General features: G+C 35.7%; 1 long non-coding RNA gene across 1 annotated transcript; it reads left to right on the plus strand.

Annotated features, from left to right (window-relative positions):
* The first annotated feature begins 1,621 nt into the window (after positions 1–1,621).
* LOC139194554 (uncharacterized) lies at positions 1,622–3,652 on the plus strand. Its single transcript, XR_011579521.1, has 2 exons — positions 1,622–2,142; positions 2,416–3,652. It is a non-coding gene; the product is annotated as an uncharacterized lncRNA (long non-coding RNA).
* The last annotated feature ends 5,117 nt before the right edge of the window (positions 3,653–8,769 follow it).

Here is an 8,769-nt window from a genome sequence, read left to right on the forward strand (position 1 = left end):
ATTTGTTATAATGTCATATCTTTATTAAATTTTCTATCACTTTGGCTGTTAAATGATGACTTGGCAGGAGCGGGATCCACTCCTTTGCCAACTGGAATAAAAAATTAATAATTTATTTATTTATTAATAAAAATTAATAATTTATAATAAAAAATTAATAATTTATGATAAAAATTAATAATAGGGTTGTAAAAAGATGACGTGGCGAATGAGTCCTATCACGTCATCATTAACAGCCAAATTGACATAAAACTTAACGGAAGTATGACATTACAACAAATTTATAAGTTGAGGTATGACATTGCAATGTTTAAAACATGATGTATGAGATTGTAGTTCGACCCATAATTGAGGTTACCTATACATTAGTATAACAACATAAACTTACAAAAAAGAATACTAAAAGAATATGACGGTAAAAGTTGTCAAGAAAGAAAAAAAAATCTAATTTTTTTTAGAGAAATAAGCCACAAAATCTTTTGTCTTCTTCAAACTCTCTGCAACTGAGGAAAAAACCCAGGTTTTATCCATTTTTTTTCTTCAGATTTCTTCAACTTTTAAACAAAGCCGACGCCCAATCGAACACCCTAAGGCGCACCCTAACGAAGCTAGGCCAGTTTTTCGTCGACTCCCACAAAATAGAGACGAAATTGCTGCTGCCCCGCCTCCAAGGTTGCCTAGTCACGCCATGAGGCGAGTTTTTTAAAGCACTACCAAATATGCATCTAATTAAAAGTTCCAAACCAATACATCAGTGTCTATTTGTGAGTTGAGTTCAATTTTCTTAGCAACAATTAGGATTAAGTACCTAAAATCCTCTAACCTTTTAGAGTCATTCCAAATCGGTCTCAACATTTTTAAACATTCCAAACAAGTACCCAACCTATTAAAAATATCACTTAATTTTTTTTTTCCACAAACGATATTATCTACACTAAAAGAGAGGGGCGTTGGCTTAACCTACAATGAGCTAGCAATAATGTGGTTCAAATTCACCTATGACGAGAATCGAACCTAAGACCTCTACATTACAAATGTCACATGCTTAAGCCCTAGTTAATTTTAGTTAAGTGTACATGTGGCAACAATGGGTCCCACTTTTTAGCTTACTTGAAAAATTAAATAATAATACAAAGAACTTAAAAAAAAACGTGAAAATGATAAAATAAAAATAAATAAACAAATTCACGAATAAAATAAAAAACAAAAATGAAGATTGGGAAATATTACGACCACCAAAACCCCATCCCAACCTTTGTATTCAAAATTCACCAACTAGATATGTGAAATCCTGTTTCCAGATTTCACCGTTATAATCTACGTATTTGTATTATTGAGATTTTATATTATTTTTCGAGAATTTATATTAAATTATTTGGATTTAGATTTTAATTAAATTAGTTATGAAGTTTGAAATTTGGAAAGTAATTATCTAAAACTCGTTGACCTTTTGAGGTCACAATTTATATTTTTGGATAGATCTTGAAACCACGAACGCATAGGCGAAAGCCGTTTGCGAGTCCGAATTATAACGGTATAGTTACGGATGTTTGAAGTTGTGACACTATAAAGTGTAGGAATTATTTAACTTGTAAGAGGCCAATTTAGATATTTGGGTTAAGGGACCAATTAGTTAAAAAGATGGAGAGGATTTTAATTTTTCTGGGGGTGGAGTTCTGAGGACGCACTCTCTGACCTCTTCCCGACTCTCCCACCCATTTGGCGAACTCTCCAGAACTCTCTCAACCCATCCTTCTCTTCCCTTCCTCATACAACAGAGAAGGCCGACAGGGAGTCGAAGCCGCATGAGCGGGCAAACCCAAATCACCAAACTATCATCACCGTAATTCCCATCTCATCATGAATTTCTTCCCTGTCCCTATTTTTGAAAAATGAAATTGTGATAACGAATCAAGAAGCTCCAACGAGGCCCGACTTTTCCGACGAGTTTCTACCATTTTCCGGCGAAGCATGTGTGTTTTGGTTGAGGAATGGTGAACAGGATGTCCAGACGTTGCAAATAGAAGCAACATCCTTGTCTGTTCGATTGACTCTTGTGCAGCGATATACAAATGGGCGAACTGGAACAATGATTGAAGTTGTGCTTGCAAACAAAGGAACAACGAGTTCATTTGCAAGATGGTGAGCCCATTCTCCTTTCATTTCCTTATCTTTGTAATATGTCTTATTCTTTCCTTATTAATGTATAGACACAAGAAAAGGTACATACTTTTATTTCATTGAATTGTTTGTAGTCTTGGTTAAAAAGGTAAGAATTAGGCATGTTATAGGCACGCTAACACATTGAAATAGAAGTTAAATATGATTCCTTGATAGTTTGGAAGTGCTCTGAAATTGTAAATTTGATTAAACGAGTATGGGTTCTAAATTACTGGAAACTTATTCATTTTGCAGAGAGAAACTATGTTTCATGTAGTCTACTTTGGCTCTTGATTTCCATGTCCTTGTGAGTTCCTTTTGATCTAATGTTATGTGTTTTGGAAATAAACATGTCCATGATCAAAACCCATCTGATTTCACTTAATTGCGTTGAGTTTTGATAGATTAAAATCATTTCCAAAGTTGAGTCACAGGGCTGCCAGGCAGCAGCAAGTTCTGTAATTCTAGTTTTGGAACTCCATTTCATAGTTGGAATAACTTACCATTTAGAGTTCTGTTCGCTACCAATATTATATGATTTCAAAGTGCACAGAACAAGCCTCCAAAAACCATTTAAGTTTGTACCATTTGGTTCAGGTTTGAGCTTTCAAAGTGAGCCTAAACTTGGTTGATCGGAGCAGTTTTTATGCAACTTTTGTGGAGAAAATGAGTGTTTATTTCTACATTATCCAATTCTTCTCCGAGTTTTTCCTTAAAGTGCTTTTGCATTGTATTAGTATCGTTATTTGAAGTATATATTGTACTAAAATAATGTCTATGTTACATGGTAAACAAATGGATATATGATATTACTTTGGCTGCTAGTTGGTTTATTTCAAATGGAAGAAAGGATCAAGGAATAACTACTTCACTTGTGGTCAACCTGTAGCTTGCATATAGGGGTAAACATTTCAAATTTCTTTATTCTTCTAATGATTGAATATAGGTTGTTATATACAGAATTAATATGGTTTATGGTTCAGAAAAGTAGAAAGCCTGAATTAGAGCGAAACCCGATGGCTCCTCCTATTTTGGTTCATTGCTTTATATATATACAACATGATAGGTGATTAGTATAATAGGTATTTGCAGTAAGGAGAATATACCTCTTGGTTTTTATGTTTGGAGGTCGATATACAAAAGGATGTATAAGACATCTGGTTATCATTTAATTAATTTCAAAGGATAGCATACTTTTATCTGACTTTTACATTTCCATGCTACTAAAATTGTACTCGTTCAAATGTATGGGTGACTAGATATTGGTAGTCAAGAGGAATCGGCAAAATGTATATTTGGATGCGTATTGAACTTGTTGTGAAGTGCTTGTTGAATTGTTTGATGAAATGTGATTTGACGTGCATATTTGAAATGTGGTTTGATTCACTTGATTGGTATGTGGTGATGAAATGTGAGGCTAGGAGTGGACCGTTAACCATTGTGATGGGGATTTGTTGCTTCAATATTGTTTCATTTTCCGCTTCGTTGATTAGTTCTAAATTTAGTAATTGTGCCTAATTTCCCTTTGTTGAGCTTTTGTAAATTAAGTAGCATGTGCTTGTCTCATTTCTTTGAGCCATCGTACATTATGGTGTTGGCCTTCCGCGATTCCGTTGAGTGATGGTCCGGAATCCTTTCTACTCCACGATTTCGTTGAGTGATGGTCCGGAATCGTATCCTGGGTTGGATATCGTTGAGTGGTCCAAAATGTCACGCCCCGATCACAACATACGTCCAGAATCGACACGTGACGTCACCAATACCCGTACATCTAACATACCCCGCCTCCGGGATATGTACAAAGCATAAATCAAGATTCAAATTTCATAGCATTTTTTGTACAATTTATGGCTGCATCTAACCTCTTCGTTAGACTGCCTACGTACCCTCAATAGGGATCAAGTCATTCGTAGTTCAACGTTCGTCAAACTTTAATCTTTTCGTAAAATACTTAGGGTACCACACTACACATCAACCATAAGCCATACACAATTATCATCTTGTCATGCACGCAGGTATGTTATGCCCACACATATATTTTCCACTTCATCTTTCATATAAATCACTACATTTCACATGATTCTCCATTTCATAATATGCGACATCTCAAAGAACAATCAACGGATCATCATGCTATTTTCTAGCCAAAATAGTCAACGAGTCTAATTATAATGACAAAAATCACAACCAACATTATTCCACAATCACATCAATCAACAACACATCATATACCAAAATGTAGGGCTAGAGCGACACAGTTTGGCTGAAGCCTACATCTCTGAAGTTGATATCAATCCAAGAAACTAACAAGTCAATGATACGATTCCGGACCATCACTCAACGGAATCCAAACAGAACTTAGTTTCGAACCATTCAACAGAACCGAACGGAAGTCCAAGAAGCATAACTATGGCTCGAAGGAACAAGACAGGATTCAAGTTACTCAATTCACGAAGACTCAACAAAACGAACTAATATCGAGCAACAAATCCCCATCACAATGGGTTATCGGTCCATTACTAGATCTCACATCTCCCAAGCAATTCAATAGTCATTTCAATCACATGACACAACCATTTCCAATACACAAGTCAAATCACATTTCACTACATCGTACCAATCACTATGCTTCCAACATTATATCTCTATCCATAGCTTGTAACATATCAGGGAATCACGAAGCACAATATTAATATTTAATTACGTTAATCAATCAGTGAGATAGCACATCATTTCACGAGTTTAATTAAAGAACTCTACATAATTCCCTACTTGAGTTATGAATAATAACAAGATAATTCTAATTTGTATGCACAAGATCCATTGTGCATAATTCTCATTCACTCGAATCTAGGATTCTAAGATAACCTTATGGAAATGAGCAAAAGCAAGGATTCCGAACCACTCAACGGAATCTAACAACATTGGGTTCCGGACCACTCAACGGAACCAAATTACAAGTATGAGATAATCTATAAAAAGAAAGACCATTGATCATAGTTTATAACCTCAAATATAAGTTCGTAAATATGAAAACATAATCAAGTCTCTAACAACTCCGAAGAAGTCACCCAGACATCCAACGACTTATCCCATTCAAACCATCAAGATTCTCAAAAACTATCATTCATATGTACATTAAAACTAGGGCTAGAGGGACGCAATTCAACTGAAGCCCACATAAGTAACTAAACAGGAAGTGGGCCCCCCCAAAGCAGATTAACCAAGCAGAGCCACCCTTAAGAAAGTAACCAAGTAGGCAGTGACCCCCCAATGCGGATTAACCAAGCAGAGTCACCCCTACAACTATTAGGAAGCGATCACCCAATACGGATTAACCAAGCATGATCACTCATAAGCGTACATGGCCATAAGGATTTCCCAACGCAGGTTAACCAAGCGCAATCCATATATAGTATGGTCCCCCAATGCAGATTAACCAAGCAGGACCACTAATGACCCCCTAATGCGGATTAACCAAGCAGGGTCAAAATAATCAGGTAGGTAGTGATCACCCAATGCGGATATACCAAGCATGATCACTCCTAGAATGCGTATGGTCCCCCAATGCGAATATATCAAGCAAGACCATCAATGTACAACTACTACATGGTGTAGTAAACTCAACCCCTCAACTTATCCACATCTCAACCCCTATGAGTTTACAACGTAGTCACCTACACCATCACTTCTCGAGGTCACCACTAATATGTCACCCAAGCATATAAGTGCTACAACATACCTCTAATAGGATTCTAGGATCACATTGTCATAAAAATAATCATACTCATCATTCACATTACTAAAAGGTAATTAAACTCACATATATCACAACCATCATCAGTACACAAGCCAAATCATGCTAATAAGCATATGTCTATGGCTAAATATATAAAATCACATTTCAATAGAAATCACATTTATAACACCAAGCCATATTCACAAATGATATAAATATACGAATTTAAAGTATCGTCAACTGTTAGAATATCCAAGTGGTGGACCCATCTAAATATACTCAACCAACAACATTTCATAAATCGAATGCCACACATCGGAAAATTCGACTTTTTCCAAAAATTCTCATATTTTACAAGAATAAAGATCTCAACAAGGGAAACATTATTCACAACTAGGCCAACAACAAATTCTAACCGGAAACCATCCAAATTCATTGGGGAAAACTGGGTTTCTAGGGTTTTAAACACCCAACTCTAAAACGAATACGAAAGCACAAACCAAGCATATCAACTTATAGATTATGAAGAGTAGATGAAGTTTCATACCTCACTCGAAGGAAATGGTTGCCGGAATCACCGGAAAAATGACACAATCGCCGGAAAACCCACAGGACTTTGCTGCCTCTAACTGGAAAAGTGGATCCGAAAATGGGAAATATAACACCACAGGGTCGTAGGGCTCTTCAAGAGCTTTCTATGGACACCAAGATCACCCAAAACGGAGCTCGGATGAAGAAGATATGAGTGGGTCAAGTTTATGGGTCAAAATGGTCGAAAATGCCCAAAAAGGGGTCAAAATCAGACCCTCCTTCCTTTTTTTTTTTTTTTTTCTGTCCGTTCCCTTTTATTTTCTATTTGTCCCTGGTCCCTCTCCCACTATGTGCGAGTTTTAAAATAAATTAAAATATATAGTTTAGTAACACAACTTCAAATATCCGTAATTATACCGTTAAAACTCGAACTCGCAAGCGGCTTTCGCCTATACGTTCGTGATCTCGAAATCTATTTAATGATATAAATTGTGACCTCGAAAGGTCTACGGATTTTAAATAATTAATCTCCAAACTTCAAACTTCATAACTAATTTAATTAAAATCTTAATTCAAACAAATTAAAATAAATTCCCAAAAAATAATATAAAATCTCAATAATTCAAATACGTAGATTATAACAGTGAAATCTAGGAACGAGATTTCACACAAAATCCCATTCTTCGAAGAAGTAGGTTTGGCTTAACTGTGTCAGTCTAGCCTTCGTTTTAGTATATTGTGAATAATGGTTTTGAGAATATTGTGGGATTCCTTCGAGATTTTCTACGATTCAATTATGATTTCATAGTTTATGAATTTAGAAGATATGGGAATGATTGTTATTTTTTTTTACCATATTAGTTAATTAATGTGGCTAGAGAATGGTTTTGTGCGTTGTCGGTTCTTAAATATGATGTATGTTGTGAATTGAGATGCTGTTGAGTCATAATGATTTATATGAAGGATGGAAGGGAAATCTTGATTTTTTTTCATGTGGGTTTGTTATGTTACCTTGAGTCTAGGAATTTTATGCTTGTCAAGTTCTATTGATTGATGTGATAATTGGATGGTGTTGGAACGCTTATGGGTGGATGAATGACTAGATGACTAAAAATTATTATTGTTCTTTGTTAAATGTTCCTTGAGGTGCTACATGATTGAGTCGTTGTATTATGTTGAGACATAGTGGTCTATGTGTTGAATGTTCGATTGAAGTGAAATGACGAACTACGAATGGCTTGATCCCTAATGAGGGTACGTAGGCAGTCTAACGAGAAGGTTAGATGCAGCCATGAAGTATACAGAAAATTACTATGCGATTCAATTCTCGAGTTGTAATTTGCCATATTCCGGAGGCAAGGTATGTTAGAGATACGGGTATTTGGTGAAGTCACGTGTCGATTCTGGACGTATGTCGGGATCGGGGCGTGACAAGATATCTCATGGTCAACATTAATATTAATTGCCTCAAAATTTGAATTTAAAATAAATTATGTAATATGAAACCCAATGATCAAGCGGGTGTTGAATTGAAACAAAAATGGACCTAAATTGAAATTACATCAATAGGTCACTCTCCTAACAAAAAATAGGGTTAAGATGTCACGCCCCGATCCCTATATACGTTTAGCATCGCCACGTGACGTCACCACATACCTATTCATATTTCATGCCCCGCCTCCAAGACATAACTAAAACACAAATCAAAGGTTCTACAACATATCAACTTTTCTTTTATCTTATGGCTGCATCTAACATTTGCGTTACACTACCTACGTACCCGACGATGGAATCAAGCCATTCATAGTTCACACTTTCATTAAAGTATGAGATTTCTCGTAGTACTTCCTAGCAGAAAATCATTTAGCTCCATAATTAATCAAAGGAATTCAACGAGCATGATTCACTCGATTCCAGACTATGCAACGAACCCGTATGTCAACTAAGGTTTTTCATTCACAGATATCATAACATTTTGTAGCACAATTCCATAAATGATAACATACAACATTTCAATGAACCAACGATGCATAATATTAACCATTAACCATATTTATCAACCAATCCGAGAAATATAAATCAATCATAAACCATAATTGATAAACATATGAATAATCTAGCCAGAAATCCTGAATGAGTCACCTAGACATTCATTAGCCTTTCTAATTCAAAACATAAAGGTTCTCAAATATTTCATCCATAAACATGTACAAAATTAAGGCTAGAGTGACACAAAGAATCATAAAGATTTCTAGGAATCTAGCTCCAAACCAATTCAATGGAATCTCCAATAGAAAACGATTCCGGACCACTCAATGGAACCGAGGCATAGCGGGATA

This window comes from Malus domestica, chromosome 03 (genome assembly GCF_042453785.1).
Source record: "Malus domestica chromosome 03, GDT2T_hap1".
NCBI classification, from domain to species: domain Eukaryota; kingdom Viridiplantae; phylum Streptophyta; class Magnoliopsida; order Rosales; family Rosaceae; genus Malus; species Malus domestica.